This window comes from Canis lupus, chromosome 26 (genome assembly GCF_048164855.1).
Source record: "Canis lupus baileyi chromosome 26, mCanLup2.hap1, whole genome shotgun sequence".
Lineage (NCBI taxonomy): Eukaryota > Metazoa > Chordata > Mammalia > Carnivora > Canidae > Canis > Canis lupus.
The window spans coordinates 19,651,576-19,664,674 of record NC_132863.1 but is presented as its reverse complement, the minus strand read 5'-3'; positions in this window follow the sequence as shown (position 1 = coordinate 19,664,674).

Genomic DNA, 13,099 nt, shown 5'->3' with positions numbered 1-13,099 from the left:
CCTCACTCTCAGATACCCGGCTCAGTAAACAATTCATGCCAATTTAATGTGTTGCTCTCCCAGGATAGCTTTGGAAAAAGAGTATCTCAAGAAAGCAATGTGTAGTCCCAAAAGATGCTGCTATGATGGTGGAATTTCTTGTCTTTTTTAAAATTTTATTTATTCATGAGAGACAGAGAGAGAGGCAGAGACATAGGCAGAGGGAAAAGCAGGGTTCCCATAGGGAGCCCGATGCAGGACTTGATCTCAGGACTTTGGGATCATGACCTGAGCCAAAGGCAGATGCTCAACCACTGAGCCACCCAGGTAACCCTTGCTAGTGGAATTTGAAGCACAATTACCAGCCGTATGGGAGACCCCTTTAGGTAAGGTGTGTGGGAGTCATTCAGGGATCTACCAGGCACTATTCAAATGATACTTCCCAGAAGCCCTTATCTGGCTTACATGGAACAGCATTCCTATTTTGGCTGTGGACAACTGAAGGCCTCTAAAATGCCAATTTCAGGCAGAATTGGGAATTGGCCAGCGTAATGAGGCCTGTGGCCAGGAGAGGGCTTGGGGTAGTCCATAAGATGTGTCAGATCCCAGGAATCCCGGATTTGGAGTGTGGCTTTCAGCTGCAGGAGGGTGTGTGTAGGAGGGTGACACAGACAGGTTACCCTCATTACCATGGCCTGGACCATGTGGAGGCCAGGAAGGGAGAGAGAACCTCTACCCCCAGTGTCAGACCCAGCCCCCTATGCTTGGAGATTTGGGAGAACACACTTCACTTCAGTGTAAAGGCTGGGGTGGGGCCAGAGGCCTAGTGCTATCCCAATCGCTTGAAGCAGACTCACCAGCAGTCAAAGTATGCTTATCAATCCCTCTCTACCTTCTCTCTCCTGCTGAAATATTTCCCTCAAAACCCAAGAGCCACCATAGCTTCTCTCCCCTGGAAAACACAGACCTCGTTTACTGACTCTACTGAACCAGAACAATGCTATACCCTCACCTTATTTTCCTTGCTATATGTGCTCAGAGTAATTGGATTTAGGGGAAATTTCTGGTCAGAGATCAAGAAGACATTCCTCACCCTGCTGGGCTTTAGATTATTCACAGCTTTCTTAAAGAAAAAAATTTTTTTTTAAGATTTATCCATTTATTTATGATAGAGAGAGAGAGAGAGAGAGAGGCAGAGACACAGGTGGAGGGAGAAGCAGGCTCCATGCTGGGAGCCCCACGCGGGACTCGATCCTGGGTCCCCAGGATCAGGCCCTGGACCCAAGGCAGCACCAAACTGCTGAGCCACCAGGGCTGCCCTCAAGAAATGTTTATTTTGGAAAACTTTCAAATAGAAAAATAGAGGACACCTGGGTGACTCAGTGGTTGAGCCTTTGGCTCAGGTCACAATCCCGGAGTCCTGGGATCGAGTTCCACATTGGGCTTCCCACGGGGAGCCTGCGTCTCCCTCTGCCTTTGTCTCTGCCTCTCTCTCTGTCTCTCTCATAAATAAAATTTTAAAAATAAAAATAGAATATAAGGAAACGTATCTAAGAAATATCTATAAGAGGAAATAGGATGAAACCTCCCCATGTGCCCATCACCCAGCTTCAATAATGATGTCCTCATGGCCAGTCTTGTTCACCCCTGCCCAGTTCTTTTTTTTTTTTTTAAGATTCTATTCACTTATTCATGAGATACACATACACACACACACAGAGAGAGAGAGAGAGAGAGAGAGAGAGGCGCAGAGACACAGGCAGAGGGAGAAGCAGGCTTCATGCAGGGAGCCCGATGTGGGACTTGATCCCGGGTCTCCAGGATCGGGCCCTGGGCTGAAGGCGGCGCTAAACCACTGAGCCACCTGGGCTGCCCCAGTTCCCTTTCTGTTCAGGTTCCTTTTGTAACTCAGAGACTGAGGGTTTCAGACAGCCAAGGGGCATGCTTGATCAGGAGAATTTTTTGATAAAGGCCTATTTCCTCCCAAGGCAGCATTAGGCATTCCCTTCTTAGTTTCTTGGCCTCTGTGACAAATGGGTGACATCCCATTTGAACCAGTTCAAAGAGTGAGAGCATTGAGTCCCTGTATTAGAGGAGACCGAAGGGGGTGCCTCCACTGACAAGCTCCTTAAGGGGTCTGGCTACTGCTCCTGTCCCACAGAGGCGACATGTGGGTGTGTCCAGTGGCAGCTTACCTGTTGCACCAGGGGCCTCCTCCAGTTCTGATGGGCAGAAATTACCCATCTGGGCCAGATTCAAATTCCATTGCACGTCTCTTGCTCTTACAGGAATCTCTTAGGATGGAGTCATTCAGGCCTTGAGGTCACTTGCTTTCCATGAATTGCTCCCACCTCCCCTCCCCCCCCCCGCCAGGGAAAGCAGTGTTCGGCATTCCCCGTCTAATCTGTGCTGAAGTGATTACTCTCCATGGATGAAAATCACATGTCCTCCCCTCCCCCCACCTTTCTGTGGGGTGTTATTATTTTTTGATGAGATGTGTAGCACCTCTCCACCTCTCAACATCACCTGGTGTTAGACATGGTCCCCCAGCATTCCACATGCCTGCAGCTGCGGGTGACAACAAAAGGGATACACAGGGCTGCTGCTGACCCCATACCTTGCTGGGCGCCAGGTGCTGGGCTAAGCGCCATACGCAGATTAACCTGCTCAGTCCTCAACCCTGTGTGAGGGGCACCATTATGACCCAATGTAGAGCTAGTCTGCAAGACCAGGAGGGAGCAAGGACCAGAGGAGACAATGCAAAGGAAAGTTCTGATTGCTGAGCCCCAGACCTAGATGTTTTCTATGCTTGCTCGTGACCTGCAGCTGATTGCATGTCTGGAGCTGGGAACCCCATTAACTTTTATTTTATTTTTTTTAGGATTTTATTTATTTATTTGACAGAGCACAAGCAGGCAGAATGGCAGGTAGAGGGAGAGGGAGAAGCAGGCTCTCCAATAAGCAGGAGCCTGACAAGGGTTTCGATCCCAGGACCCTGGGCTCACGACCTGAGCCGAAGTAGACGCTCAACTGATGAGCCACCCAGGTGCCCCCGGCGACCCCATTTAAAGTGAGATTTCACACCAACACTCTCCTGCACACTGTGCCAAGATCTGCCTGATGTTGGAGTAGTGTAATAATGTACAATATTATACCTAATAGTCTCACAATAGGACTATAATCATCATGTGTGGGCCTAGGCTTGATGGCCTGAGGGTGTGTGAGATCAAGCAGGGTGGCACAAGCCAAAATGCCAGGCCTCAGGAAGCCAGTTTGGTGTAGCAAATGTTTATTAAAGGGTTCTCCAGGGAATCCTTGGGTAGCTCAGCGGTTTGGCACCTGCCTTCGGCCCAGGGCCTGATCCTGGAGTCCCGGGATCGAGTCCCACGTCAGGCTCCCTGCATGGAGCCTGCTTCTCCCTCTGCCTGTGTCTCTGCCTCTCTCTCTCTCTGTGTCTCCCATGAATAAATAAAATCTTAAAAAAAAAAAAAAAAAGGTTCTCCAGGGGGTGCCTGGTTGGCTCAGTCAATGGAGAGTGCAGCTCTTGATCTCGGGGTTATGGTTTCGAGCCCCACGTTGGATGTAGAGATTACTTAAAAATAGAAAAAATAATAATTAAAAATGTAAAGGATTCTCCAGCACCAGGTCTAAGGCCTAAAATGAGGTAGACCCTTGCCTATCCTCCACTGGTTGGAAATGACTCACAAAGTGGGGTGTAGATAAATAGGCTTTCATATCATACCTTCACGTATTTATACAATATTTTGTACCTACTCTGTGCAGAGTATTGGGAAAGGCATTAGAGATACAATAACAAAGCAAAGACCTCACTCTAAGGGCCCCCTTCCATTACTTTGTTACCAACACAATAGTAGGTCGTCTAAAGGAGTGTTCCTAAAGCAAGGGTGGGGTGTTGTATTGATTGGTTCCTTAATATTAATAATTACTACAACTAAATCCAGGAAACAGTACCACTTGGAGCCTATAGGGAATAAGAAGACTACAAAGTATAAATTTACAAACATACCCAACCAGAAAGGCTACAGTGAAAGTTTCTGACAAGATCAAGTGTTGGAAACAGAACAGCTGAAACTTTTATAGACATTTAGGGGAAGAGAAGTTGGTAAAACTGTTGGCAAATTGGCAGTATCCTGCTGATATATTTTTTTTATCCTGCTGATATTGATCATATGCATAACTTAGGATGTAGCAATTCTGCTGTTGGGTATGAACACAATAGTGACAAGAGTTTATGTCTACCAAGATATGTGCAAGAATGTTTCTCTTAAAGGAGTGAAAATATCAGTGAGGGTGACAAAACATGAGAGACACCTAACTCTGGGAAACAAACAAGGGGGAGTGGAAAGGGAGGTTGGGCGGGGGGTTGGGTTGACTGGGTGATGGGCACTGAGGGGGGCACTTGGTGGGATGAGCACTGGGTGTTACTCTATATGTTGGCAAATTGAACCCCAATAAAAAAATATTTTAAAAAAAATGTTTCTCTTGTCTTTTTTTTTTTTTTTTTTAGTGCAAGACTGTTTCTAATCGCACTGTTTATAATAGCCCCAAACTGGTATCAGCCCAAAGGGCTCTCCAAGGTAGAGTGGCTATATAAGCTGTGGTGAAGTCACAAAGTAGAATACCAGGATAGAGCAATGAGTACGAATGAACATATTGCTCTACACAACATGGATAAATATCACGGACCTGATGTTGAGCCAGAGAAGTCAGTACACACACAAAAAGCCCTCACTATAGGATTCTATTCCCATAAAAAATAAGAAATAAGCAAAAATGGTCCATGGCATTGAGAGACCAGTTGCCTTTGGGAGGGATAGAGCCAGGAAGAGACATTCTGGCAGGTGGCTCTGCCTCCTGATCTGGAGGTAGAATATGATTCCTGAGTATGTTCCATTTGTGTCCAGACTCCCTGTTGGAGATACAGAAATAAATCAAGATCCCCCAAATGAGAACAAACAGGCTGTTCATTCAGAGCTTGCAGAAGAGTCATCCACCATCATTTGCATTTGGCCAGAAGGGATTCAGAGGCAGGGAGGGGGTAAGTGTTAAACTGGGAAAGAAAGGGAGGCTCCAGATGTGTTATGATTGGAGGTTGTTTGCCCCGGACACTGGCGACTGGCTAATAGAAGGGGCACCTCTGGGATTGGTTGGGGAGCATATTTGGTTTCTCTGGTTGGTCCTGAGTTGGTAGAGACGGAGTGGTGGGGACTGGGAAGAAGCTGGCAAACACTGAGTCCTGGTTGTTCCGGGCCCACTTACTGCTACAGTGATTTGGCTTTCCAGGCTGGTTGCTGCAGAGGTTTGGGGTCCGAGTTCTAATGTCATATATGGTTTGACCACTGTCCTTTTGTATATTCAGTCTCTCAGAGAGAAGAGCATGGACACTGAGAGGGGGCTCCCCTGCTGGGATGGCAGCTAAGTGGGCACATACATATTTCCTCCAGCTCCCCATCCCTCCCCAGAACCTGGGGGCCTGTCTGTGAGGGTGAGTCCTGCAGTTAGAGTGCTCTGCCCAAAGTCACTGCTGAGCTGCTACACCCACCAAGGGTCTTTTTCTTTAAGGCCTGGCTTCAAGCCTAGCTGTTATTGGAAGCCTTCTTTAGTTAGATCCCTCTCATTTATATTAGGCTTCCTAAGTTCCCACAGCTTGCCTCAAACTCTGCAGGGTAAATTCCCATTTCCTTGCTTGTATTTTAAAAGCCTGTACTGAGGCAGCCCGGGTGGCTCAGCAGTTTAGCACTGCCTTCAGCCCAGGGGGACCCAGGATCAAGTCCCATGTCAGGCTAGCTGCATGGAGCCTGCTTGTCTCTCTGCCTCTGTGTCTCGAATAAATAAATAAATAAAATCTTAAAAAAATAAAAGTCTGTACTGAATGTCTTTCTTCTACGTACTCAATGTTTTATATATATATATATATATATATATATATATATATATATATATATAAAGACAGCACCCACAGTGCCCACCCCCACCATATACAACTTTTATTGAAGTTAAATGTCCATAATGGAAAGTGTACTCAGAAAGGAGGTAGGGATCGCGGCAAGAAGGGTGGAGGTGGGCAGAGAAAGCAGGGGGTGAGGGGAAGGTGAAGAAGGGGAGGAGGCCCTGGGTTCTAGTTCTGGGTCCACAGCCAACTCCTGGCATCCCTTATCCTTGTGGGCCCAGAAATAGTGAGGCTGGACCCAGTGATATCGAATCCTTCTTCCTCCAAGGCTTGGTCCCATCAGCCCTTGAGTGTCCTTGGCGTGGATGGCTGCATGGACTTCCTCCCCCTTCTGCTTTCTCTTTCTCACTCCCCGGGTTCCGTTCCATGCCATCTGAGTCACTGATTTCCTAGCAATCAGACACTGTCTTCTATTTAATCAATTCACTTGTATTTAACATAAGAAGAAAGCAAAACCCTTCCATTATCACATGCAGCTGGAAATTGGCTTCTTGTAGGAGGCCTGTCCAAAGGAATGGGGAGAGAGAAACTGGTAATTGTTGCAAGAATGACTTCTTTTCCTACTTTTATTTGCAGTCATTCTGCTGTTATGGCTTCTAGAACTTTAGATCCTTGGATATTTTCTTCATTCAACTTGCAATTATGAGGGTCTACTATGGCCAGATGTCTGCTTGTAGTGAGGCTACTGCAGTACAGAACTTTCAATCTAGGGGGCTCATCTAGGACCTCTCCTCCTTTTCTCTCCTGCCTTCATGTCAGGAGTTTTCTATTCAGAGACCTGTACCTCAGCTCTCAGGGTGTGTGGCACCCTGTTACTTGCTGGTCTGGCTCAGGGGACTCCTTCCCACCCAGTCCAGCAGTGGTCAATACTCCTTGAATTTTCACCTTCTTTATAATTTAGTCTGTTTATCTATCATCTATCTATCTATCTATCTATCTATCTATCTATCTATCTATCTATCATCTATCGATTGGTCGATCGATTGTCTATCTTATTTTAAAGGTTTCTATTTATTTAAGTAATCTCTACACCCCATATAGGGTTCAAACTCATGGCCCTGAGATCAAGCATTGTATGCTCTTCCAACTGAGCCAGCCAGGCACCCCTAATCTAGTCTCTTTAAAACATCTTTTTTTTTTTTAAATTTTATTTATTTATTCACGAGACAGAGAGAGAGAGAGGCAGAGACATAGGCAGAGGGAAAAGCAGGCGCCTTGTGGGGAGCCCAATGTGGGACTTGATCCCAGAACCTCGGAATCACACCCTGAGCCAAAGATAGATGCTCAACCACAGAGCCACCCAGGCATCCCAAAACATCTTTCAATTTTACATACAGATAATACATGAAAATGTGCTTGCTGTAAAAAAAAGAGTAAAACTCCAAACCAAACAGAATTATTAGGCCAGAGTTTCTCAAACTTCTGTTTAGATACCACTCCTCTAAAGATCTTGTTAAAGGTGAGTGCTGACTCATTGAATCACTGCATTCCTGAGGAGACTTTTTTTTCTTTGAAGATTTTATTTAAATTCAGGCTAGTTAACAGATCGTGTAGTATTGGTTTCAGGAATAGAATTTAGTGATTTATCACTTACATACAACACCCAGTGCTCATCCCAAGTGCCCTCTGTCACCCATCTAGCCCATCCCCCACCCACCTCCCTCCAGCAACCCTCAGTTTATTCTCTGTAGTTAACAGTCTCTTATGATTTGTCTCCCTCTGTTTTTATTTTTCCTTCTCTTCTATGTTCACCTGTTTTGTTTCTACATGTGAGGTAAATCATATACTTTTCTTTCTCTGACTTATTTCACTTAGCATAATAACCTCTAGTTCCATCCATGTTGTTGCAAATGGCAAAATTTCATTCTTTTTGATGGCTGAGTAATGTTCCTATATATATATATATATATATATATATAGGCGATTTGACGATTGTTAATAGTGCTGCTATAGACATTGGGTTACATGTATCCCTTTGAATCAGTATTTTTGTATCCTTTGGATAAATACCTAGTAGTGCAATTGCTGGGTTGTAAGGTAATTCTATTTTTAAAAAGATTTTATTGATTGATTGATTGATTGCACGGGGCTGGGCGGGGGATGAAGGGGGAGGGAGAGAGAGCATCTCCAGCAGACTCTGAGCTGAGGGCAAAGCCTGACATGGGGCTTGATCCCACAACACTGTGATCATGACCTGAGCGGAAATCAAGAGTCAGATACTTAACTGACTGAGCCCCCTAGGTGCCCTGTGTAGTTCTTTTTTTTTTTTTTTAAGACTTTATTTATTTATTTATTTGAGATAGAGGGAGAGGGAGAGCACAACCTAGGGGGCGGGGGGTAAAGGGAGAGGGAGAATAAGCTCCCCACTGAGCAGGGAACCTATGGGGGCTAAATCCCAGGATCCCAGCATAATGACCTGAACTGGAAGCAGACACTTAACTGATTGAGCCACCCAGGTGCCCCATGTAACCTATGTAGTTCTATTTTTAACTTTTTGAGGACCCTCCATACTCTTCTCCACAGCAGCTGCACCAGTTTGCATTCCCACCAAAAGTGTAAGAGGGTTCTCCTTTCTGTTGTTTGCTGAGTCATTAACTTCAGCTATTCTAACAGGTGTGAGGTGGCATCTCATTGTGCTTTTGGTTTGTTGTTTCCTGATGATGAGTAATGTGGAGCATTTTTTATGTGTCTGTTAGCCATTTGTAGGTCTTCTTTGGAGAAATGTCTGTTCATGTCTCCTGTTCATTTTTATTTTTCTTTAAGATTTAATTTATTTATTCATGAGAGACACAGAGAGAGGCAGAGACACAAGCAGACGGAGAAGCAGGCTTCATGCAGGGAACCCGATGCGGGACTTGATCCCGGGACTCCAGGATCACGCCCTGGGCCAAAGGCAGGTGCTAAACCACTGAGCCACTCAGGGATCCCCTCCTGTTCATTTTTAAATTGGATTATTTGTTTCTTGGGTGTTGAGTTTGTTAAGTTCTTTATACATTTTTGGATACTAGCCCTTTATCTGATATGTTGTTTGGAAATATCTTCTCCCATTTCACAGGTTGCCTTTTAGTTTTGTTGTTTCCTCCGGTGTGCAGAAGCTTCTTATCTTGATTAAGTCCCAGTAGGTCATGACCCCAGGATCTCAAACTCATGATCCCAAGATTAAGAGTCACATGCTCATCCAAATGAGCCAACCAGGTGCCCAAGATATAAAACATCATAAATTTAACTTTGTTATAGAGTTATATAAAATGGTAACATGGTTCCGAAGTCAAATCTACGAAAGAAGGTACATGAAGAAAAGTCTAGTTTCTATCCTTGAACCTTCCTTTCCATTTTTGCCCTTTCTTTATAGGTAACCAATTTTTCAATTAATTTTTGGTTTACTCTTTCATGAAAATAGAGATTCCAGTCCAAGTCTTTTCGTTTTAGTAATACTCGTGGCTAAGATTTATTACAAGGAAAGGATGCAAAACAAAATCAGCAGAGGGAAAGCTATGTGGGGCAAAGTCCAAAGGAGATCAGGCCCAAGCATTTCAAGTCCTCTCCCAGTAGTCATATGGGATACCAAGACCCAACTCAACTAAAAGCTTCGCTTTTTTCTTAAATAAAAGATTATACATTTTCCACTTTTTTTTAACTAAACATCATGTAGTTCAGTCCATAGCAGTATGATATTTCTCATTCTCACGTACAACTGTGAAGCACTGATACCATGGTTTATTCGGCCGATATCCTATTAATGGACACCTGGGTTATTTCCAGTCTTTGGTATTTTTTTAATAAAGATTTTATTTTTATTTTATTTGAGAGAGAGAGAGTACACATGCCTGTGAGAAAGCACAAGCTGGGGGAAGCAGTAGAGGGAGAGGGAGGAGCAGACTCCCTGCTGAGCAGGGAGATAGATGTTAGGCTCTATGCCAGGATCCTGGATCATGACCTGAGCTGAAGGCAGACGCTTAACCAACTGAGCCACCTTGATGCCCCCCAGTCTTTTGTTATTTACAAAGTGTGCCATAATGATTGGCCTTGTACATACATCTTTATTTTTGCCAATGTATCTTTGGCTTAGATTTCTAGAAATGGGATTGTTGAGACAAAGAATTAATACATATGCTCTGTTGCAGATCATAGCCAACTTCCCTTTCTATAGCAGAAAACTTCTACAATGATACTCCCAATGGTCCCTGTGTCCTGGTAAATTGTCCTTGAGTGTAATTTACAAAAGTTATGGGAAGTGATCACTTCCATGTTGGGTGGAGAGATGACTTAAATAAATATAACTTAAAAATATTTTTTATATCTCTAAAATTAAATCAAAATGGGGCAAAAAGAACTCAATTGTGTATTGAATTAATGCCTGAATCACACAGAGATAAATTATTTCAACTTTTTAATTTAATTTAAAATTTTTAAAGATTTTATTTATTTATTCATGAGAAACACAGAGAGAGACACACACAGAGGGAGAGAGAGAGGGAGAGAGAGAGAGAGACAGGCAGAGACACAGGCAGAGGGAGAAGCAGGCTCCATGCAGGGAGCTAGACACGGGACTCAATCCCAGCTCTCCAGGATCAGGCCCTGGGCTGAAGGCAGTGCTAAACCGCTGAGCCACCCAGGGTTCCCCTAATTTCAACTTTAAAGTACAACAATTTGATTTTTCATTCCTAGTGCAATATATCCTTAGGATAAAAAAAAAAAAAACTGCAAAGAAATCTTCAATAGTATTTAGTAATCATCTTCTTGGTAATAATATTGATATTTTTATTCTGAAGCTATTATCTCTAATGATAAAGCAAATAAGTAGTGAATATCATTAAGAACTTAGATTTTCAGGGCAAGCTAAAAGAGAAATATAAAACCAAAGAAATTAAGTAAAAATTCTATAGCCTTAAAAATGAATGGAACAATTTCAGTATAAATGTGTGATACATTTTTCTCTTTAAAAATATACTTTCCTGGAGCACCTAGGTGGCTCAGCTGGTTAGACATCTGCCTTTGGCTTGGGTCATGGTCTCAGGGTCTTGGCATTGAGCTCTGCATCGGACACCCTGCTCGGCGGGGAGTCTGCTTCTCCCCCTCACTCTCCCTCTGTTCTCTCTCTCTCAAATAAATAAATAAAATCTTAAGAAAACATATACATATGTATGTGTGTGTGTGTGTATATATATATATATATATTTTTTTTTTTTTTTTTTCTGGGGCTCCTCAGTGGCTCAGTCAGTTAAGTGTCTGCCTTCAGCTCCGGTCATGATCCCAGGGTCTTGGGATCGAGCTCCACATTGGGCTCTTTCCTCAGTGGGGAGCCTGCTTCCCCCCTTCCTGCTCCTCCTGCTTGTGCTCTCTCTCTCCTTCTGTCAAATAAATAAAAATTAAAAAAAATACATTTTCCAGCTCTGTCAAAAGGGCCTAGAAACAGTGAATAAGCCAGTAGCAATGTGCATTCCTGCTGTTCAAATTGTGGCTTCTAAACATCATTTCTTACCGATAGGAACAATTACTCCTCGGAGAAATGTCTGATTCAAGACCTGGACAGGAAATTTATAGAGGTGAGGCTGGAACCTCTTGTCATACCAGAGAGCAAGAAAGCTATTTAAGACTACTAGTATTGGGGATCCCTGGGTGGCTAGTGGTTTAGTGCCTGCCTTTGGCCCAATGTGTGATCCTGGAGTCCTGGGATCAAGTTCCACCTCGGGGTCCTTGCATGGAGCCTGCTTCTCTGCCTGTGACTCTGCCTCTCTCTCTCTCTGTCTCTCTCTCATGAATAAATAAATAAAATCTTAAAAAAGACTACTAGTATCATGTTTAAATGATAATGGAGTCAATCTGAAGGGCTTCCATTGGCCAAATGTGGGACAATTTGAACATCAAAAAATAAGAGTGATTCCAATGGATTGAAATTCATCGAATATGTTTTAAAATGCATGAGTTCATAATAACACTAAAGAGAAAATAATTCATTAGTCACCTCTAGAAGATGTTAGAAAACCAATTAATTCTGAAAACTGGTAAATAAAGAATCAATCCTGCCTTGAAAACAAAAACAAAAACAAAACAGGATGCCCGGTTGGCTCAGTTGGTAGAGCATGCAATTCTTGATCTTTTTTTTTTTTTTTAAAGATTTATTTATTTATTTATTTATTTAAGAGAGACAGAGACAGAGAAAGAAAGAGTGAGCTTGAATAGGGGCAGAGGGAGAGGGAGAGAGAGAATATCAAACAGGCTTTATGCCCAGCCTGGAGTCCTACAAGGAGCTTGATCTTACTACCCTGAGATCATGACCTGAGCCAAAACCAAGAGTCAGGCACTCATCAGACTGAGCCACCCAAGGTACCTCATGCAACTTTTTTTTTTTTAAGACCATGTTGAGTGAAGAGATTATTTAAGAATAAAATCTTTAAAAAAATTAAAAAAGAGTCAGGGGCCCCTGGGTGGCACAGTCAGTTGAGAGTCTGATTCTTGTTTTTGGCTCTATTATGGGATAATGGAGTTGAGGCCTGAATTGGGTTCTACACTCAGCATGGAGTCTGCTTGGGAGTCTATAGCTCTCCCCGTGCCCCTCCCCACAACTCTCTCCCTCTCTCTCAAGTGAATAAATAACTCTTAAAAAAGAAAAAGACAATTTTGTACAAGTTGTACTTCATGATACCAAAGAGCTAATGGGGAAACTTCTGCTTTATGAAAGAATTCCAGTTAACTAAGTGCAGAAGAGACAAAAGAATTAGAATATCACAATTTTGCAGTCCCTAATAAAATATTGGCTGTATCACCATTAAGCAGTATCAGTAATAGTTGCTGAATCCAGTAGGGCAAACAACCTGGTTTATTCAATAAATAAAGTACAAAGAAAGTAAATGGAGGGAAACAGGTTAAAAAAGATTTAAGAGACAAAGCAATGAAATGCAGTAAGTTGACCTTGTTTGGAAAATGAATTCAACACAGCAATTATAAAAGCAAAAATGACAATCAGGGAAAGTTAAATGATGTGAGGTTTCATAATACTTGAATTTTTAAAAAAATATTTTATTATTTTTTTTAGCGAGAGAGTGAGCACAGGGAGTGGGGAGTAGAGGGAAAGCGAGAGAGAGGATCTTAAGCAGGCTCTATGCTGATCATGGAGCATAGGGTTCAAACTCACGACCCTCAGAATAG